Below are 22,325 nucleotides of genomic sequence, written 5' to 3'. Positions count from 1 at the left end.
TTTTCTCTTTTTTTTCCCTTTGAATCTATTCCTTGTTTTCTTAGTGCAGCTAAAGAATTATTTTGCTTTCTAAAGAACCAACTGTTGATTTTATTGATTTTTAAAGTTGCTTAAGATTATTTCTTACTTCTGCTCTGATCTTTATTAACTTTTTTCTACTGCCATTTGTTCTGGATCATTCTTATTTTCTAGGTCCCTGTGACGAGTTGCTTATTTCTAGGTCCCTGTGACTAGGTTGCTTATTTGATAATTTTCAGTTTTTGATGTTTGGCACCTGAAGCCATACTTTTAGTTTCTTTTTTCTTTTGGCATTCCTTCAACATTTATTCATTTTTAAAAAGAGATAGTGGCTATTAATACCTCTGAGCACTTACTTTGAGACTTTTTATAAACAATTAACCATTTTTCCCACAACTAAATCCTATACATACTTTTTTACAACTTCCTTGTTTCTTTACTTTTAATATTTTTTTAAAAAATTTATTTAATGTATGTAAATTTCATGTATTTCCTATATGCAGATTTGGGAACATAGTGATACTTCCCATCCCACACTCCCTCCCACCAATGCTCTCACTCTTCTTCCTTCTCCCTCTCCCATGCACATTCTTAATTTTTACAGAGATCTACTTTCAGTTAATTTATATTGATAAGATTTACCTCAACTGTTGTTCCTCAACAGTTGAAACAAGGGCTGTAAACAATCATCAAACCTCAAAGTATCAATTTCACTACTATAGATTACCTTATAGGTACTCTATTAGTTACCACAGATCAGGGAAAACATATGGTATTTGTCTTTTTGGGACTGGCTTATATCACTAAGTATAATGGTTTCCAGATGTATCCATTTGGATGCAAATGACTCTTCTGTGTAGTGTTCCATAGTATATAGTACCATAATTTCTTTATCCAGCCTTCAGTTGATGGGCATCTGAGTTGATTTCATATCATAAATTGAGTTGCAATGAACATGGGGGTACAGAAAACCCTTTAATATGCTAATTTCATTTCCTTTGGGTAAATTTCCAGGAGCAGATGACTGGGTCTTAAGATTTCTGAGGTACCTCCAATACTGTCTTCCACAGTGGCTGTACAAGAAGAGTGGATTAGAGTACCTTTTCCCCCACATCCTCACCAGCATTTATTGTTTGTTGGTTTCTTATGACAGCCATGTTAACTAGGGTGTGGTGAAGCCTCATTTTGGTTTTGATTTGCATTTTTGTTGGCCATTTGAATTTCCTCTTTTGAAAAATGCCCTCAGGGCCATTACTGTGACACAGCAGATAAATCTACAGCCTGCAGTGTGTGCTTCCCATATGGGTGCCAGTTTGAGTCCCAGCTGTTCCACCTCCAATCCGTCTCTCTGCTGTGGCCTGGGAAGGCAGTAGAAGATGGCCCAAGTCCTTGGGCCCCTGCACCCACATGGGAGACCTGGAAGAAGCTCCTGGGTCCTGGCTTCAGATTGGCATAGCTCTGGCCATTGTGGCCAATTGGGGAGTGAACCAGTGATGGAAGACTCTCTCTCTCTCTCTCTCTCTCTCTCTCTCTCTCTTTCTCTCTCTGCCTCTCCTTCTCTCTCTGTGTAAATCTGACTTTCAAATAAATAAATAAATCTTAAAAAGAAAAAAGTCTTTTCCCATTTCTTAACTGGATTGTTTTGTTGTTGAGTTTGTGAGCTCCTTATAGATTCTGGCTATTAATCCTTTATTGGTTGGATAGATTGCAAATATTTTCTCCCATTCTGTTGATTGACTCTTCAGTTTGCTGAGTGTTCCTATTGCAGTGCAGAAGCATCTCAGCTTGATGCAATCCCATTTGTTAATTTTGGCTTTGATTGCTTGTGTTTCTGGTGTCTTTTCTAAAGAAGTCTTTGCCTGTGGCAATGTCGTGCAGAGTTCCCCAGTGTCCTCTAGTAATTTTATTGCATCAGGTCATAGATTTAGGTGTTTGGTTCATTTTGAGTAAATTTTTGTGTAAGGTATAAGGAAGGGGTATTGTTTCATATTTCTGCACAGGGAGAACCAATGAGTTCTTTGGCTTTATTTCTTGCAGGACTTATCTTCCTCTTCCCCATGCTTTAAAAATATTTATTTATGTAAATGTTTATGTATTTTTGTTTGTATATTATGTATATTTATGTATTTATTTGAAATGCACTGTGCAGAAGGCAAGATCTTCCATCCAGTGGTCTGTTTCTCAAATAGGTAGGCCAGAAAGATAGAACTTCATGTGAGTCTCCCACACAGGTGGCTGTGCCCTAAGTACTTACTCCATCTGCCCCCTTCCCAGGCACATTGGAAGGGAGCTGGTTTGGAAGCCAAACAATCATGACTCAAACTATTACTCTGATATTTGATACCAGCATTGCTAGCAGCAGCTTAGCCTGTTATACCACAATGTCTATCTTTCTTCCCCGCTGTTCTAATACAACATCACAAGTATTAAAACTGTAGTTTTTTCTTCCTTGATCTTGTAAACAGGAGAGTTTCCTCTAAATAAAATGTGCTGAATGATTGACTTTCTCCTTTACAGGTTTCCTCAATCCAGTGTGGCCTTTTTTTTGGTTGCCTTTCAATTCCTCCTAATGGCTGTGTCTAAGTTTTGTTGAATTTCATGTTTTTTTCTGTGAAAGTTCATCTTGTGAAATACTTTGTTATCAGCATGATACTTTTCAGATGTTGATAGTATAAAATCTGTCTCTGTCTTCTACACTTAATCTTGTTTTTTCATTATGTCTGCTCTTAAAGTCTCCAGTCTTATTTTTTGCTGTGCATATCAAATCTTACATAATAATTTATATAAAGAAGTTGATAAATAGGCCTACATGTCAGATTTTGCTTATTGCTTTTATATATGGAATGTGTGCTCTTTTTTGACTTTATTTTTTGTAAGATTTTAAATGCTTTTGTGGTTCACAATAGCCATCTCTTTTCAAATATTTATTTATGTGTTTGAGAGGCAGAATTTCGGAGAAAGAGAGAGAGAGAGACAGAGATATTGAGATCTTCTATCTATTGGATCACTCCCCAAATGGCTTCAATAGCTAAGGCTGCACCAGGCTAAAACCAGGAGCTAAGAACTCCATCTGGGTCTCCTATTTGGGTGGCAGGGCCCCACACTGTGGATCATCCTCTGCTGCCTTCCCTGATGCATTAGCAAGGAGCAGGATTGAAAGTGGAGCAGCCAGCATCATAGGTGGTGAGTTAACCCACTCTGCCACAATGTTAGCCCTGAGTCATCATCTTTTACTTGCAAATCATATTATACCTCTTTATAATATGTGGTTTTTGCTGTGTCGACACTAAAGTTTGGGTATCATGAATGTCTAAGATGACTCTAAGGTGCTGTGTTTCTTCAAAAGACTAAAAATATTCAGGAAAGTCTTCATATTCACATCCCCATTTATTACACTAGAGAGATCTACTAAAGTGAGCTGAGAAATGAGCTGGATCTAGATCCACCATATGGGCGGCAGGTGAACAAGCACTTGAGCCATTACTTCTGCCTTCTTAGGGTCTGCGCCAGTAAAAACTTTTGGTTAGGATTCAGAGCTGGGCCTTTGGCATCCTAATAGCTATGTTGAATGCCCTGCTCCATCTGATGACATTTATGTTATATTCAGATCTTTTAATTTTTTGATTTACCCTAATAGGAGAACATTTCAGAAGATTCTTTGTATTTTGTAGGTATAAGTTGCATTTTGATCATAATCATTTGCATTTATCTTTGATTTGACTAATAGCTCTCACAGTGCTGAATAATTGTGTTCATGTAGCATCCTTGTGTCCCAGTGTTTCCTCTTGAACTGTGATACTGTTTGGGGGGCCAAGATATATACAGTATATCATGTTAAGAAAATGCACTGAAATCTCTTTTACTGAGGGTGTGTTTTACAAATGGAATATTTGAAAATATATTTTTCAGGGGCTGACACTGTGGCGTAGTGGGTGAAGCTGCTGACTAAAGTGGCAGCCTCCCCCATGGGCACTGGTTCAAGTCTCAGCTGCCCTATTTCTGATCCAGCTCTCCAGCTGTGGCCTAGGAAAGCAGTGGAGGATGGCCTAGGTCTTTGGGCCCCTGCATCCATGTGGGAGACCAGGAAGAGGCTCCTGGCTCCGGATTGGCACAGCTCTGGCTGTTGCAGCCAATTGGGGAGTGGACCAGTGGATGGAAGACCTCTTTCTCTCTCTGCCTCCCCTCCCTCTGTGCAACTCTGACTTTCAAGTAAAATAAATACAGCTTAAAAAAAAGAAAATATATTTTTCAAATCTATATGGATGATCAAAGAATGTTTTTTTCTGTGGAACAAGAAATATGATGAGATGTTTAGAGTGAAAATAACATACAATTCCTTTGGTAGTAAAAATGTTGAAATCATATATGCTCATTAGTAGACTCTTTATAATTAAGCTTTTCTGTATCTCACAAAGAAATCTGACAAATTCATTGATTGTTATGTCATTCTAGTACTATTTGCTTTTCTGCTCTTTATGTTAGCTTATATTGGAATCATTCATTCTGATGGTGTCAAGCATCATTGAAATTCTGCTGCTTTCCAAATTTTTATCTGCAGTCTAGATTTCAAACTCTAGGTTATATGTTGGTTGCTATTTGAATGTGTCCACGTATTTGACTACAGAAACTTCAAAACAGTTTGTCTAAGTTCAGTGTCATTTCTTTCTATCATATTCTTTGTATTTTCTCCTAATTTCTATTTACAATGCAAGTGTCTACCAGCCCTTCGTGCATATAACATGTAATTAAACTCCATGTTTCACCTTTTACACAAGAAATTAACACTGAATTCTGTTCCTGCTTTCTTGATTACTTGGTTTTTTTTAATTTATTTATTTGAAAGATGGAGAGAGAGAGAGAGAAAGAGAGAGACACTTACATCTATTGGTTCACTCCCCAGTTGGATACAATGGCAAGTGCTGGACCAGGCTGAAGTCCAAAGTCCAGAGACAGAGGCTTCACCCAGGTCTTCCAAGTGGGTGACGGGAGCCCAAACATTTGGGCCACCTTTCTCTGCCTTTCTCAGACCATTAGTAGGAAGCTGAATCAGAACTGAAATAGCCATGACATGAACTGGCACCCATATGGGTTGCTGGCATCAGAGAGAAGTTTTGCCTGCCACACCACAATGTCAGGCCCTCTCTCTTCCTTTTTATATTTAGTTCCTTTTGCTATTTCTTATTGCTCTCTGTTATATGGTTAGTGCTAATGTTCCTCATTTTTCCTGTAATTCTCCGTTTAGCTCTTATCATTCCCTTCCAGAGTATGATTTTTTATAAGATTTATTTATTTATTTGAAAAACAGTTACAGATGGAGAGAGGCAGAGAGAGAGATGGATACCTTACACCCCCCCCCCCAAAAAAAAACCCACCACTCTGCAGCAACTAGTTCTGGATCATGCTGAGCTAGGAGCTTCTTGTTCTCTTACATGAATGAAGGAGCCCAAGCACTTGGAACATCTTCTCCTGCTTTCCCAGGTGCATTAACAGAGAGCTGGATTGGAAGTGGAGCAGTTGAGAATCAAACCAATGCCCAAATGGGATGCTGGCGTTTCTGGTGGGACCTTTACCCACTCTGGACGCCAGGATATGATTTTAAATGTAAATCTGGTCAAGTAATTGCCCCTTTTCCCAAGTATTTCCATCCTGTGTTTTAGGTAGTGGGTGATCATTTTCATCTGAATAATAACTGTTTTGTTTGTTGGAAGAAATATGGGCAATTTTATAGAACCAACTAGCACATACAAATTTTTATTTTTGTTATTATAATAAGTATGTAACTAAAGAATCACTCATTTATTAGCTTCCTGAGCACCTTTGAGGAACCCAGATGTGGTTCAGTTTGTAGTGCCATTCACCTGGCCTCTGTTACTTGTGCTTGTCCTGCCTGACTTGTGTTGCATCATAGTCATAAACACATTGTTACAGATATAATCATCTTTGGTGGTTTATTAAGCTGTAACCTGATAATATAAAAACTATTTTTAAAGCAAAATTCATTACCCTGAGGTACACTGAACATGTTTCTCTTAGTTCATCTAACATGTTATTTCAGTATGTGTTCACACTTATGCCTACAGATTACATTGTCAGCTCCTTCCAGAATTATTAAGCAGAAAGTCTTTCCAGATACATTAGAAAGTTTCTATTATAGTGATATTAGAATTATAAAACTAGTAGAGTCATTATTTTCATTGTGGTTTTGCTTTCTTGTGCTATATCATATAAAAAATAGGCTACATCTTATGTAAGAGGCATATAAGACACGTATAGAAGAGTGCATTCTCAGTCTTCTTTTGTGACCCAGAACTGATATGTTGACGAGAGATGTACTGTTTTAGGCATTGGTGTCATTTGAAGACCTGGCTATGAACTTCACCTGGGAGGAGTGGCAGGGCCTGGACAATGCTCAAAGAATCCTATACAGGGATGTGATGCTGGAGACCTAAAGCTGCCTGCTGTCATTGGGTGAGTGAAACTGTTCAGTCACACAGAGTTGGTATGGTTTATTATATGAACGTGTTAAGGGAAAAGCCATATAAAGCTCACAAGTAAATATCTTTTATGATTATGTTAAATCATATGCCACTGAGACAACAAAGATAACAAGTCCTTCATTTCTTTTACATGAACATTCCAGGAGAAACAGCTAGATGTGATTCATGGTAAGTGTTTTTTTTTTTTTCATTTCAGTAGTAGCCCAGAAAAGAGATGACCTGATTGGGACCAACCAGGACAATGCAGACATAAGTTTGATAAGTTTGATTCCAGATGTAATGACAAATAACATATCAGTTCACAAGAGAGTTAAGAAAAACACCTAATTTAAGTCCAAGACATGTTCCAAAACTGATTATCAAAAAGGGAGTAAAACCTGAGGCATTCAGTGCATTCCATGATGTGTATCTGCCTAATGGGCCTAATGAGATACAAGCTGGAGAGAAATCTCGTGACAGTAACATACCTGGGAACTCTTTCCAGTGCTGTGAACCTGCTAGTCAATATCACAAGATTCAGACTGTGCAGCAGGCATTAGAACACAGTGGACAAATAAAAGATTTAAAGCATAAGAAGGTAGTCTTTACATTTGAGAGGGTTCATATGGAAGACACCTCTGAAAAGTCAGTTGTCTTTGTCGGAAAGATAACTCAGAGAGGAAATAAAACTTTCCATAAAAAAATACAACCTCAGTAAGCATCAACAAACCCACACAGCAGAGAAACTCTATGAATCTAGTGAGTATGAAGAAACTATCTGGCACAAATCAGACATTACAATAAACCAGAGAATGTATACAGGAAAGAAACCTTATGTGTGTAAAGCCAATGAAAATCTTTCAGCTGTAATATTGCTGTACTATCCATTACAAAACTCACATATGAGAAAAGCCCTTTGGGTGCAATGAATGTGGACAGGCCAATTACCAGGAGTTGGACCTCACTAGACTTCAGAGTTAACATGGTGGCAAAACCTTATAAGTGCAATAAATGTGAAAAAGCCTTTGGCTGGAAATCACACCTCACATCACATCAGAGGATCCATACTGAGGAGAAACCTTAGGAATGTAATGTGTGTGGAAAAGCTTTTAGTAATCAGTCACTCCTCTGTATACATCAGAAAATTCATGCAGGGGAGAAACCTTACAAATGTAGTGAATGTGGGAAAGCCTTTTGCTAGAAGTCACACTTCATAACACATCAGAAAATTCACACAGGGAAGAAACCTCATGAATGTAATAAGTGTGGAAAAGCCTTTGTCCAGAAGTCATATTTAACTTTGCATCAGAGAATTTATACAGGAAAGAAACCTTATGAATGTAATATGTGTGTGAAAGCCTTTTGGTGCAAGTCAGACCTCGTAAAACATGAGAGAATCGACACAGGGGAGAAGCCATTTGAATGTAGTGAGTGTGGGAAAGCCTATAGCCAGAAGTCACAACTCACTGTTCATCAGTGAGTTCACACAGGGGAGAAACCTTATAAATGCAATGTGTGTGGACAAGCCTTTTGCTGCAAGTTATTGCTCAGTATACATCAGAGAATTCACACAGGAGAGAAACATCATATGTGCAATCAGTAGGGGAAAGTCTTTTGCAATAAATCAATTCTTAACACATCAGAGAAGTCATATAGGAGAGAAACCTTATGAATATAATAAATGTGGAAAAGTCTTTTGCCAGAAGTCACATATCCTAAGACATCAGAGCATTCACACAGGAGAGAAACCTTATGAGCATAATATGTGTGGAAAAGCCAGTGCCAGAAGTCAAACCTCATAATACACCAGATAATTCACCCAGGGGAGGACCTCAACAGTGATCAGAGAGCTTTCACAAAGAAAAAGAAAGCCCTGGCGTTATAATGATATGAAAACTCTGCATTTCAAATAAATACATAAATATACATAATATACAAACAAAAATACATAAACATTTACATAAATAAATATTTTTAAAGCATGGGGAAGAGGAAGATAAGTCCTGCAAGAAATAAAGCCAAAGAACTCATTGGTTCTCCCTGTGCAGAAATATGAAACAATACCCCTTCCTTATACCTTACACAAAAATTTACTCAAAATGAACCAAACACCTAAATCTATGACCTGATGCAATAAAATTACTAGAGGACACTGGGGAACTCTGCACGACATTGCCACAGGCAAAGACTTCTTTAGAAAAGACACCAGAAACACAAGCAATCAAAGCCAAAATTAACAAATGGGATTGCATCAAGCTGAGATGCTTCTGCACTGCAATAGGAACACTCAGCAAACTGAAGAGTCAATCAACAGAATGGGAGAAAATATTTGCAATCTATCCAACCAATAAAGGATTAATAGCCAGAATCTATAAGGAGCTCACAAACTCAACAACAAAACAATCCAGTTAAGAAATGGGAAAAGACTTTTTTCTTTTTAAGATTTATTTATTTATTTGAAAGTCAGATTTACACAGAGAGAGAAGGAGAGGCAGAGAGAGAAAGAGAGAGAGAGAGAGAGAGAGAGAGAGAGAGAGTCTTCCATCACTGGTTCACTCCCCAATTGGCCACAATGGCCAGAGCTATGCCAATCTGAAGCCAGGACCCAGGAGCTTCTTCCAGGTCTCCCATGTGGGTGCAGGGGCCCAAGGACTTGGGCCATCTTCTACTGCCTTCCCAGGCCACAGCAGAGAGACGGATTGGAGGTGGAACAGCTGGGACTCAAACTGGCACCCATATGGGAAGCACACACTGCAGGCTGTAGATTTATCTGCTGTGTCACAGTAATGGCCCTGAGGGCATTTTTCAAAAGAGGAAATTCAAATGGCCAACAAAAATGCAAATCAAAACCAAAATGAGGCTTCACCACACCCTAGTTAACATGGCTGTCATAAGAAACCAACAAACAATAAATGCTGGTGAGGATGTGGGGGAAAAGGTACTCTAATCCACTCTTCTTGTACAGCCACTGTGGAAGACAGTATTGGAGGTACCTCAGAAATCTTAAGACCCAGTCATCTGCTCCTGGAAATTTACCCAAAGGAAATGAAATTAGCATATTAAAGGGTTTTCTGTACCCCCATGTTCATTGCAACTCAATTTATGATATGAAATCAACTCAGATGCCCATCAACTGAAGGCTGGATAAAGAAATTATGGTACTATATACTATGGAACACTACACAGAAGAGTCATTTGCATCCAAATGGATACATCTGGAAACCATTATACTTAGTGATATAAGCCAGTCCCAAAAAGACAAATACCATATGTTTTCCCTGATCTGTGGTAACTAATAGAGTACCTATAAGGTAATCTATAGTAGTGAAATTGATACTTTGAGGTTTGATGATTGTTTACAGCCCTTGTTTCAACTGTTGAGGAACAACAGTTGAGGTAAATCTTATCAATATAAATTAACTGAAAGTAGATCTCTGTAAAAATTAAGAATGTGCATGGGAGAGGGAGAAGGAAGAAGAGTGAGAGCATTGGTGGGAGGGAGTGTGGGATGGGAAGTATCACTATGTTCCCAAATCTGCATATAGGAAATACATGAAATTTACATACATTAAATAAATTTTTTAAAAAAATATTAAAAGTAAAGAAACAAGGAAGTTGTAAAAAAGTATGTATAGGATTTAGTTGTGGGAAAAATGGTTAATTGTTTATAAAAAGTCTCAAAGTAAGTGCTCAGAGGTATTAATAGCCACTATCTCTTTTTAAAAATGAATAAATGTTGAAGGAATGCCAAAAGAAAAAAGAAACTAAAAGTATGGCTTCAGGTGCCAAACATCAAAAACTGAAAATTATCAAATAAGCAACCTAGTCACAGGGACCTAGAAATAAGCAACTCGTCACAGGGACCTAGAAAATAAGAATGATCCAGAACAAATGGCAGTAGAAAAAAGTTAATAAAGATCAGAGCAGAAGTAAGAAATAATCTTAAGCAACTTTAAAAATCAATAAAATCAACAGTTGGTTCTTTAGAAAGCAAAATAATTCTTTAGCTGCACTAAGAAAACAAGGAATAGATTCAAAGGGAAAAAAAAGAGAAAAAGAAGATATTATCACACAAATACAATAGATCACTAGAGACTATTAAAAACTACCACACTGGGCCAGCACTGTGGTGCAGTGGGATAATGCCCTGGCCTGAAGCCCAGCATCCCATATGGACACTGGTTCTAGTCCCAGCTGCTCCTCTTCTGATATGGCTCTCTGCTATGGCCTGGGAGATCAGCAGCAGATGACCCAAGTCCTTGGGCTCCTGCACCCATGTGGGAGACCCAGAAAAAGCTCCTGGCTTCAGATCAGCACAACTCCAGCCTTTACAGCCATCTGGGGAGTGAACAAGTGGATGGAAGACCCCTCTCTCTGTCTCTGCCTCTCTCTGTAACTCTATGTTTCAAGTAAATAAAATAAATTAAAAAGAAAAGAACTACTACACTAGCAAACTGAAAACCTAAAAGAAATGGTTAATTTCTGGATACATATAGCTTATCAAAACTGAACCACAAAGGCAGAGAACACATGAATGGGTCAATAATGAGTAACAGGAATCAAAGTCTCCAAACATATTAAAGGTCAGCACCAGATGGCTTTACTACCAATCTCTACCAGGTGTGGTTTTTTTTTTTTTTTTTTTGGACAGGCAGAGTTAGACAGAGAGAGACAGAGAGAAAGGTCTTCCTTCCGTTGGTTCACCCCTCCAAATGGCCACAATGGCTGGAGCTACACTGATCCAAAGCCAGGAGCCAGGTGCTTCTTCCTGGTCTCCCATGTGGGTGCAGGGCCCAAGCATTTGGGCCATTGTCCACTGCCTTCCCAGGCCACAGCAGAGAGCTGGACTGGAAGAGGAGCAACTGGGACTAGAACCCGGGGTGCCAGCACCACAGGTGGAGGATTACCCTAGTGAGCTGCGGTGCCAGCGCTCCACCAGGTTTTAAAAATGAAATAGCACGATCCCTCTCAAGCTATTCCAAAAAGTTGAAATGCAGGGAGTCTTCCCAAACTCTTTGAGGCCAGAATTTCATGCAGAAAAGAAATGGGCAGGGATCTGCATAGATATTTCCCAGAAAAATAAATATAGATGGTAAGAACATGTGAGAAAATGATCTATGCCATTAGCCATTAAATAAACACAAGTCAAAACATAATATTAGGGCCAGCACTGTGGAGTATCAAGTAAAGCCAGCACGTAGGGCTGGCACTGTGGTGTAGCAGGTAAAGCTACTGCCTGCAGTGCCACAATCCCATATGGGCACCGGTTCGAGTCCTGGCTGCTCCGCTTCTGATCTAACTCTCTGCTATGGCCTGCAAAAGCAGTCGAAGATGGCCCAAATGCTTGGGCCCCTGCAACTGTGTAGAAGACCCGGAAGAAGCTCCTGGCTCCTAGCTTTGGATAGGCCCAGCTCTGGCCAGTGCAGCCAATTAGAGTGAACCAGTGGATGGAAGATCTCTCTCTCTCTCTCTGCCTCTCCTTTTCTGAGTAACTCTGACTTTCAAATAAATAAATATTTTTTAAAGATTTATTTTATTTATTTGAAAAACAGAGTTACAGAGAGATGTAAAGCCAGAGACAGAGGTCTTCCATTCTGCTGGTTCACTCCCCAAATGGCTATAACGGCCAGAGCTGAGCTGATCTGAAGCCAAAAGAGTCTTCTGGGTCTCCCACATGTGCACAGGGGCCCAAAGACTTGGGCCATCTTCCACTGCTTTCCCAGGCCATAGCAGAGAGCTGGATCAGAAGTGGAGCAGCCGGGACTCGAACCGGCACTCATATGGGATGCCAGTGCTGCAGGTAGTGCCACAACACTGGCCCCAGCAAGTAAATCTTGGGGGAAAATAAAGCCTCTGCCTGCAGTTCTGGCATCCCATGGGGTGCCAGTTCCAGTCCTGACTGCTCCACTTCCTATCCAGCTCTCTGCTATGGCCTGGGAAAGCAGTAGAGGATGACCCACACCCTTGGGCCCCTGCAACTGCATGGTAGACTGGAGGGGACTCCTGGCTCCTGGCTTTGGATCAGCCCAGCTCCAGCCATTGCAGCCATCTGTGGAGCAAACTAAAGAATGAAAGACCTCTGCATCTCTGTAACTCTGCCTTTTAATGTAAATAAATACATCTTTTTAAAAAATCATCTTACCCCCCAAAAGTTTTTTTAAATGCTGAGGATATGAAAATGAACTTTATACACTGTGGATGGAAATGCAAATTAACATAGGCAATATGGAGAAAAGAATGGTCACTCTAAAATAAATAAAATTACCTCCATATGGCACAGCTATCTTACTCCTGACTAAATATTTCAGAAGAAAATGAAATCAGCATATCAGAGCATAGTCTTTCTCCCACTGTAATGCAAGTCACAGTACCATGATACGGAATCCATCTAGGTGTCTATTAGTGAAAGAACTGATAAGAGGGCCGGCGCCATGGCTCAATAGGCTAATCCTCCGCCTGTGGCGCTGGCACACCGGGTTCTAGTCCCGGTCAGGGCACTGGATTCTGTCCCGGTTGCCCCTCTTCCAGGCCAGCTCTCTGCTATGTGCAGAGAGGGAGTGCAACGGAGGATGGCCCAAGTGCTTGGGTCCTGCACCTGCATGGGAGACCAGGAGAAGCACCTGGCTCCTGGCTTCGGATCAGAGCATTGCACCAGCCACAGCACACCGGCCGCAGTGGCCATTGGAGGGTGAACCAATGGCAAAGGGAAGACCTTTCTCTCTGTCTCTCTCTCTCACTGTCCACTCTGCCTGTCAAAAAAATTTTAAAAAAGAACTGACAAGAGAATATCATTCAGACATTTAAAAAAAGGAATGGAGGGGCTGGCACTGTGGCATGGTGGGTAAAGCCCCATATTTTGTGGTATTTAAAGAACTGGAGGAGAGGAGCTGGCAGGCTCAAAACACAAAAGAAAAGAAAATGGAAAGACCTAATCAGCTTATATTATTATTATTATTATTATTATATTATATTATATTATTATATTATTATTTGTTCAAATACTGCACTGTCACTGGCATTATGGCACAATGGGTCAGGCCACTGCCTATGAGTGCCAGTTTGAAGCCCAGCTGATTCACTTCTGAGCCACCTCTCTGCTAATGTGTCTGGGAAAACAGCAGCAGATTTCCAAATACTTTGGTCTCTGCTACATATGTGGGAAACCAAGATGGAACACTCGGCTTCTGGTTTCAACCTGGCCACTGTGGCTGTTCAGGGAGTGAACCAGTGGATAGCAGATTTCTCTGTCTCTCCCTCTTTCTGTTTACATCTGACTTTCAAATAAATAAAATAAATTTAAAAAATAATTGCACTGCATACAAGCAGTACAAGTAGTATATGTTAATTAAAACTGCTTAAATAAGATTTTAAAAAATAGAAGCATCTCAATACAATAACAATGAACTATCTAAAACAGAAATTAGGAGGGGGCAGTGATGCGGTGGAGCAGGTAAAGCCACTGCCTGCAGTACTGGCATCCCATACAGGCACTGGTTCGAGACCTGATTGCTCCACTTCCTGTCCAGCTCTCTGCTATGGCCTGGGAAAGCAGTCAAAAATGGTCCAAGTCCTTGGGCCCCTGCACCCATGTGGGAGACCCAGAGGAGGCTCCTGGCTCCAGATCGGTGCAGCTCTAGCCATTGCAGCCATCTGGGGAGTGAACCAACAGATGGAAGATACCTTTCTCTCTCTCTCTCTCTCTCTCTCTCTCTCTCTCTCTCTCTCTGCCTCTGCTTCTCTGTAACTCTGGTGTTCAAATAAATAAATTAAAAAAAAAAGAAATTAGGAAACAATCCTAGATATAATAACATAAAAAACAGTCAGGAGCCTGTGTCCTCCAGCACTTTTGGGGATTAATCAAATACACAGTCTTCTTATCAACAACTCTAGGTGGCCAGCGCAGGGCCCTACCAAGAACAGGAACCTGGATTTTCATCTGGTCCTTCCATGTGGCTGGCAGGGACTCAAGCACCTGGGCCATCTTCTACTACTTTCCAAGATGCATTAGCAGGCAGGTGGATTGGAAGTGGAGCAGGCAGGACTCAAATGGAATGCCAGTGTCTCAGCAGTGGCTTAAATTGCTGTGCCACGATGTAGGTCCCCCCACCTTAAAATCTTTTTCTGGTTTCTTTAAAAAGATTTATTTACTTATTTGAAAGGCAGAGGTAAAGAGAGAGAGGGAGAGACAGAGAGAAAGAGATAGTCCATCAACTGGTTCATTCCCCAAATGTTTGCAAGAGCAGGGGCTGGGCCAGACTAAAGCAAAGAACCTTATCTGGGTCTCCCACAGGTGTGCAGAGGCCCAAGTATTTGGAGCATCAACTGCTGCTTTCCCAGACACATTATCAGGTATCTGAACCAGAAATGGAGCAGCCAGGACTCAAAATGGTGCCCATGTGTGATACTGGCATTGCAGGTGGTGGCTTGACCTGCTGTGCCAGATTGCCAGATCTCCCCTTGAATTTTTTGATCAGTCCTTACCTGAGTGACAACTAGGCAATCTGGTATTATGAAATGCCACTAATGTAAAACTAACCTTGAAGCCACATGGAAGGGTCCTTATACTGTTTTATTCATTGTTAATACTGCTGTCGAATTACAGGCAGGGTGTTCAATTTTGTATCTGTGTCTCACAGTTAAAACACAGAATGGGGGTGGGACGTAGCCTAACAGTACAGAAGTCTGTGTCCTTCACTGGAGTATGTGGGTTCAATCCCTGGATATGGATATGGCTCATGACTCCGGCTTCCTCTTAATGTAGACCCTGGGAAGCAGCAGTGATGGCTCAAGTGACTCAGCTCATGAAACCCACAGGGAAAACCTGTATCGAGTTTCAAGCTCCCAGATTCTGTCTTGTCCTTGACATGGAAGCTGTGAGCATTTGGGGAGTAAATCAGTGGAAAGGAGGTCTCTGTCTGTCCCTATGTTTCTCAAATAAATAACCAAAAAAGGAATTCATTCAAGAAAAAGAGACATATAATTTTAGATGTCTGGTCACATAAAGTAATGTTTTTAAAGAGCTTAATGAGAGACTGGTGCTGTGGCTTAGCAGGCCCAGTTCAAGTCCCAGCTGCTCCATTTCCAATCCAGCTCTCTACTATGACCTAGGAAAGCAGTAGAAGATGACCCAAGCCCTTGGGCCCTTGCGTCCACATGGGAGACCCAAATGAAGCTTCTGGATCCTGGCTTTGGTCTGGCCCTGCTCTGGCCATTGTAGCCATCTAGGATGTAAACCAGCAGGTGGAAGAGCTCTCTCTGTTACTCTTTCAAATAAATAAACAAATCTTATATAAAAAAAAGAACTAAATGACAGTACTATAAAATATTTACTTTATTCCCATAAGATCTAATAAATAAACTTTTATTCAAAATGACAATATTAACATTCTACTGGGTCATTACAGCTTCTAACAGCTAAAAGAAATTATCTAGGAGCTGGCCCTGTGGTGTAGTAGGTTAGGCTGTTGCCTGCAGAGCCAGCATCCCATATGGGCACTGTTCAAGTCCCAGCTGCTCCATTTCTGATCCAGCTCCCTGCTAATGCACCTGGGAAAGTAGCAGACGATGTTCCATGTGCTTGGGATCCAGAACCCACATGGGAGACCCAGTAGAAGTTCCTGGTTTCTGGCTTTGGATCTGCCCAGCTCTGGCCATTGCAGCGATTTGGGTAGTCAATCAGCAGATGGAAGATCTCTCTATCTCTCTGTGTGTATGTGTGTGTGTGTGTGTGTGTGTGTGTGTGTGTCTCCCTCTCCCACTCTCTCTCTCTCTTTCAAATAAATAAATAAATCTTTTTTTAAAAAAATAAACTATATAAAGGATAGGGCAAAGGAATCGAGAACATTTTACCTTTATTGCCCAAGAAATAATACATTATTATTTGAAGGTGACTTTAAATCAGTTAGAAATATGTATTGTATACTCAAGGGAAATTATCAAAACAAAAATTTAGGAAACCCATACCCATGATACCTTAATGGAGGAGATAAAATGGCATCTTATAGGAAGCTCAATTAAAATAAGAGAGGGGTAGGCATGGCATAGTTATTAACAGGGTACTTGAAATACCCTCATCCCATATTGGAGTGCTTGTGTTTGAGTCCTGGCTCCACTCCCAATTCCAGCTTCCTGCTAACCCACCCTCTGTGGGAAGCAGGAGATGGCTCAAGTACTTTGATCCCTGTCAACTCAATCTGAGATCCAGACTGAAATCCTGGCTTGGCCAGGACCAGCCCAAACTATTGCAGGCATTTGGGGAATAACCTGCAGATCATAGATCCGTCTCTCTCTGTGTGTCTCTCTTACTCTTCAAATAAAATAAACAGAAATCTTTTTAAAGATAAAAGCAGAAGACAGAAATGATTTAAAAAACAAGAATTGGGGTTGGGGTTTGTTATGTTAGTTTAAAATAAGTAGTTAAGATGCGCACTGTGATGATCATATCCCATACTGAAATGACTGGACTGAGTCTGGTTACACAGTTTCTGATTCAAGTTCCTGTTAACGCACACCCTGAAAGACAGCAGGTGATGGCTCAAATACTTGGGTTCTTCCACACTGGTTGGAAACCCAGAGTTCCTGTCACCTAACTTTCCTGGCCTAGCCATGGCTATTTGAGAAATTTGGGGAGTGAACCAGCAGATGGAAGATCTTTCTCTGTCTCTGTCTTCCCATTAACCAAAAAATAAGACTTTAGAAAAACAAGAACTACAACAGAAAATGATTATAATTATGGAAAATATTAATCTAATGATATAAATAACATTAAATGCATATTATCTAAATATATCAATTAAAAGAGCAACGGTAGTGAGACCCTGGTGAGGTCGGAGAGTTGCTGGAACCACAACTGCCATGGGGCCCTGGGGAGAGCCAGAGCCCCTGGTGTGGTGCTTAGAGGCTGTGGCTTTGGAGCCCCAGTGCCCGGGGGGCTGGAGGCCCTGGTGCTGCTGTTGGTGCTCACCCTCCTCTGAAGCCTGGTGCCCCTCTGCATGCTGTGGCAGCCTGGAGCCAGCCATGAAGCCTCAGGTTCCCTCCAGAAAGCCCTGAGCCTAGTGAGCTGCTTGGGTGGGGTGTTTTTGGCCACCTGTCTCCTGGACCTGCTGCCTGACTACGTAGCTGTGATAGATGAGGCCCTGGGCAGCCTTGCACATGACACTCCAGTTTCTCCTACAAGAGTCCATCTTAGCCATGACATTCTTCCTGGTCCTCGTGATGGAACAGATCACCCTGGCTTACAAGGAGCAGTTGGGGCTACCACCACGGGAGGAAACAAGGGCTCTGCTGGGAACAGTGCATGGTGGGCCACAGCATTGGCAAGATGGTCCAGGCATCCCACAGGCACATGGAGCCCCGGCAGCCCCTCAGCCCTGCGTGCCTGTGTACTGGTCTTCTCTCTGGCCCTGCGCTCAGTGTTCGAGGGGCTAGCAGTGGGGCTGCAGCAGGACCAGGCTCGGGCCATGGATCTCTATCTGGCTTTGCTGCTCCACAAGGGTATCCTGGCCTGTCTCTATGGCTGCTGCAGAGCCACCTGCGAGTAAAGGTCATGGCTGGCTGTGGGATCCTCTTCTCAAGCATGACACCTCTAGGCACTAGGCTGGGTGCAGCTCTGGCAGAGTTGGCAGAACCTTGCACCAGCTGGCCCAGTCTGTGCTAGAGGGCCTGGCAGTGGGCACCTTCCTCTATATCACCTTACTGGGAATCTTGCCTCAGGAGCTGACCACTTCTGAGCAGAGGGTCCTCAAGGTCATTCTGCTCCTAGCAGGCTTTGCTCTGCTCACTGACCTGCTCCTCACTCAAATCTAGGACACATCAAGAGAGGGGCAGGGGAGGTTGATTAGCAGGTGTCGCTGCCCTCCCTTCCTCCCCTCCCCCAAGTATGTGGGGGGAAAAGGAATGGGGAAGGGAGGTACTGAGGACCACAGAGTTCTCTGAGAGGTAGGGATGGAGGCTTTGGAATTATCTCGACCAATGAGAAGGCAGTTGTCGCTCCCCCTCTTCGCGGAGGAACGACACAGGACCCTGCGCTGTTCTTTTGTCTGCTCGGCCCTCCCCGGGTTTGCTGCTGGTTCTTCCTGGGTTGGCTACCGTCCCTTCCACCTCCGTGGAAGGGCGGTTCCCCCTGCCACTTTCCCCACTTCCGCGGGGAAGCGGCACACCGCCGGCCGGCTCTCTCGGGGGCTGCTCAGGTGTTCCTTCAGATAGATGTCCCTGGTGCATGTTCTCTCTCCTCCTTTATAGTCCTCTTCCACCAATCCCAACTCTGCTACCCACATGCCGAGTACGCTGCTCTCCTCCAATCAGGAGCAGAATCAGCTCCTGCAGGTCATCACTCAAGTTGGCGAGAGACAGCTGCGTAGAAGCTGTTTACTCCTCTCCCAGTGCCATATTGTTGGAGAGCAGATGCATAGAATAAGTCTTAATTCCAGTAACTTAGTCTAGTCTGAGTTGCTCCCCACAGGCAGTGGGCAAAGGCTGGCCCAAGAAACAAGACAGTTAAGTCATTAGAGAGATGATCAGAGGACACTGACTGGTCAGGGACTATGGATAGGGACAGACTGACACTAGGAAAGCTAGAGGTAGAACCATGCTGCTATGGGGTAAGCGTAAGAGGAGAACATGGGCCCAGAGTCAGTGTCCTATTGGGTTTAGCCCATTTCAATTCCAGCACCTGCCACTGGAGTGGACTCCTCCTGCTCTTGTACTCATATAAGTTTTCCCGCTTCCCTTCTCCCAGGGGAGTAGTACCAAATGGTCTCTCCTCGGTGGTATTGTTACCAGAATTCTAGGGCATCTCCAGTTCTGCACACTCCTCTATTTCTAAAGTGCCAAATAGCTTCCTTCCTTCTTCTCAAAGCACAGTGATGTGGCAGTGAGCCCTGCCCAGCACCTCAGTAGAGGGAATCTGCTTTATTTTGGTCCCAGATCCTTGGGGGAGAGTGGGGAGCAGAAATGTTTGCCGGGATGTGTGTCGGGGGACTGTTGGAGAGCTGGGGCCACCTACCACTGCTGCACCTTAGGAATATGGAACATGGACATGGTGCCCCAGGCACAGATGATAAATACTGAGCTACCAAAACTTTTTTTGTTTAATACTGGAGGAGCCCAAGTGGATAGGGAGATTTCTACCCACCAGGGTTATTTTTGGGGAAGGAAGGCTATCCATCAGGCTGTATTCTCTTGAACCTATTTTTACTAACTGACCTGCTTTGGGACATGCTACCCAAATAAAAAAAGGTTTATACAAAAAAGAGAGTAACATAGGAAAATTAAAAGTTAAGATGGGGCTGGCATTGTGGCATAGCGGGTTAGGCCACCGTCTACAGTGCCAGTATCCCATATGGGCACTGGTTCGAATCCCAGCTGCTCCTCTTCTAATCCAGCTCCACATTAAATGAGCCTGGGAAAGCAGAAGATGGCCCAACTGCTTGGGCGTCTGCACGCACATGAGACCCAAAAGAAGCTCCTGGCTTTGGATTGACCCAGCTCTAGCCATTGCAGCCCTTTGTGGAATGAACCAGCAGATGGAAGCTCTGTCCCTCTCTCAATAACTCAGCCTTTCAAATAAATAAAAATAAACCTTAAAAAAAAAAAAGACCCTTGGGGCCGGCACCATGGCGCAGTAAGTTAATCCTCCGCCTGCGGCATCAGCATCCCATAAGGGCACTGGTTCTAGTCCCGGCTGGCTGCTCCTCTTCCAATTCAGCTCTCTGCTATGGCCTTGGAAAGCAGTAGAAGATGATCCAAGTCCTTGGGCCCCTGTATCCATGTGGGAGACCTGGAAGAAGCTCCTGGCTCCTGGCTTTGGATAGTCACAGCTCCAGCCATTGCAGCCATCTGGAGAGTGAACCAGCAGATGGAAGACCTTCATCCTCTCTCTCTCTGCCTCTACCTCTCTGTTACTCTGCCTATTAAATAAACAAATCTTTTTTTTAAGATTTATTTTATTTATTTGAATGACAGGGTTACAGAGAGAGGTAGAGACAGAGAGAGAGGGGTCTTCCATTAGCTGGTTCATTCCCCAGATGGCTGCAATGGCCGGAGCTGCGCCAATCTGAAGCCAGGAGCCAGGAGCTTCTTCCAGGTCTTCTAAGCAGGTGCAGGGGCCCAAGGACTTGGGCCATCTTCTACTGCTATGACAGGCCATAGCAGAGAGCTGGATTGGAAGAGGAGCAGCGGGGACTAGAACCAGCACCCATATGGGATGCCAGCGCTTCAGGCCAGGGCATTAACCCACTGTGCCACAGTGCTGGCCCCAACAAATCTTTTCTTTAAAAAGAAAAACAACACACTGGAGGGGATTTGAGGTCACGTTGGCCAAAGGATAAAAATTTCATCTGTATAAGAAGAATAATTTTCAGAGGTCTGATGTACAAAAAATAGTGACAAAAATTAAATAACAATGTATTCTATTTACATTAATGAGGAGATTATATTTTAGCATTTTACCATAAAAATAAGTATGTGGGGGCTGGCATTGTGTCCCAGTGGGTTAAGCAACCATCTGCTATACCAGCATTCCACGAGTGCTGGTTCACGGCCCAGTTGCTCCACTTCTGATCTAGCCCCCTGCTAATTCACCTGGGAAAACAGTGGAAGATGGCCAAATCCTTAGGCTCCTGCCACCCATGTGGGAGACCAGGATGGAGTTCCAGGTTCCTGGTTTTGGCTTAGCCCAGTCCTGCCATGTAGCCATCTGAAAAGTAAACCAACAGAAGAAAAAATCTCTGCCTCTTCTGCCTCATCTCCTCCCTCTATAACTTTGTCTTTCAAATAAATAAATAAAATCTTTAAAAATAGGTATGTGACAAAATGCATACCATTAATTAGCTTAATTTATCTATTCCTCAGTGTATAAGTAGTTCCAAACTTCATTTTATATGGTAAAGACATATCTGTCAACTTAAGATATACAGATAGGTATTTTAAAGACAAGCAAAGAGATGTAAATTTAAATATATACAGAAATATAGGGGGGCCAGCGCCATGGCTCACTTGGCTAATCCTCTGCCTCCAGCACCAGCATCTCATATGGGTGCCGGGTTCTAGTCCCGGTTGCTCCTCTTCCAGTCCAGCTCTCTGCTGTGGCCCAGGAAGGCAGGGGAGGATGGCCCAAGTGCTTGGGCCCTGCACCTGCACGGGAGACCAGGAGAAGCACCTGGCTCCTGCCTTCAGATCAGCTCAATGTGCCAGCCGCGGTGGCCATTGAAGGGTGAACCAACAGCAAAAGGAAGACTTTTCTCTCTGTCTCTCTCTCTCACTGTCCACTCTGCAAGTTAAAAAAAAAAAAAAAAAGATCCAACAACTTGAGCCGCCATCACCTACCATCTCCCAGGGAGTAGAGCAGCAGGAAATGGAATCTGAAACACAGGAAGGACTCCAATCCCAGCACTCCGATTGGGCTGTGGCCATCCACCCAGCATCTTAACAAAACACCTCCCACCCCAAACATCCACTCCAGCAGAATATTTTTTTTAACCCTAGAGTGTCTGGTACGTATACACTGCCTTTCTCTCCTATGAAATACAAATAATTATTATTATTATAACATAATTATAATATAATTATATTATTATTAAAATGTAATAATATAATTATATAATTATATAATTATATTAATATTATATTAATAAGATTAATATAATATAATTATGTAATATTATATAAAAATATATATTATATAATTATATATTTATATAAATATATATTTATATATAATTTATTTATATGTATTATATGATATACAATATATAACAAATATTTATATATATTTATATAAATGTATATATAAAATATATATTGATATATTATATTATGTAATATATAATATAT

At 42.2% G+C, this 22,325-nt stretch overlaps 1 pseudogene; it reads left to right on the top strand.

Moving 5' to 3' along the window:
• The first annotated feature begins 1,513 nt into the window (after positions 1-1,513).
• Positions 1,514-20,396, top strand: LOC138848320 (zinc transporter ZIP1 pseudogene; annotated as a pseudogene).
• The last annotated feature ends 1,929 nt before the right edge of the window (positions 20,397-22,325 follow it).

The sequence above is a fragment of the Oryctolagus cuniculus genome, unplaced genomic scaffold, assembly GCF_964237555.1.
Source record: "Oryctolagus cuniculus unplaced genomic scaffold, mOryCun1.1 SCAFFOLD_69, whole genome shotgun sequence".
NCBI lineage: Eukaryota > Metazoa > Chordata > Mammalia > Lagomorpha > Leporidae > Oryctolagus > Oryctolagus cuniculus.
The sequence above is the reverse complement of the archived record's forward strand: the minus strand, read 5'-3'. Positions and strand labels throughout refer to the sequence as shown.